Source organism: Trachymyrmex cornetzi, unplaced genomic scaffold (genome assembly GCF_001594075.2).
Source record: "Trachymyrmex cornetzi isolate Tcor2-1 unplaced genomic scaffold, Tcor1.1 scaffold1400, whole genome shotgun sequence".
Lineage (NCBI taxonomy): Eukaryota > Metazoa > Arthropoda > Insecta > Hymenoptera > Formicidae > Trachymyrmex > Trachymyrmex cornetzi.
The window spans coordinates 50,350-51,321 of NW_017295984.1; positions in this window are offsets into that span (position 1 = coordinate 50,350).

Consider the following 972-nt stretch of genomic DNA (forward strand, 5'->3'; position numbering starts at 1 on the left):
AAAACTATGGTAGATACGGAAAAATGTTTCAAACAAAACTTGTATGGTTCGAAGGGGGACATAAAAGATATCATTGACTTGACCTTGGGTGTTGTCGTTAAGATCAGGTCCAGGTCACGTCGTTTTTTTTTTAAATGGAACCCTCTATTATTTTTCATTACATTTTCTTGTAGCTTACCTCGAGAAGCTTTTCAAAACAATATAATAAAATATGTTTCCATTAAGTATTTTTCGAGTTATAAGGCTCAAAATTTACAGTACAGTCGACATTAGCATTACACAAGTTGTCCGACCGATGGCTAAAACCTCTTGAATGTTGTTCAGGAGTATGTCCTGAAAATATACAAAACATATCAATATGTAATCATGGCATCGCCATGATCACTAATTTTTATTATTTTCTTAATTATTAGAGATCATGGCGATGCATATTTTCTTACATATTGATATGTTTTGTATATTTTTCATTCATTTTTCTCATGTTTCTAATCTAAAGGCCCAGGCACAGATTCTTGCATAACGCATAATGCATAGTGCATAAGGGAATTAACCAATCTTAATAAGGAAATTCTTCTTTTCCATGGAATGGGAGGAAAGGAAAGATTCTGATTAGTTGATTCACTTATCCACTATGCGTTATGCAAGAGTCTGTGTATGGGCCTTAATACACAAATAAAATATTAAAAACACATGATCTCTTCCCTTATTTCATTGTATCCTTTTTAAACTGTGTGTATTCCCGCTGTGTGGTGATTGGTCCCGCCATTTTTAGGGGGTCTGACTTCTGATCCAATAAAAAGAGTTCTATGGGTAGCCAGACTCTGTATTCTAGGGACACTAAGTACTACAACCGCTCACTGAGCACTCAGTGAGCTCTTATATCTAATTGGAGTATATTTTTAGATCTAATGGAATATGCCAATCAAATGCAAGAGCTCACTGAGCGCTCAATGAGCGGTTGTGGTACTGAAT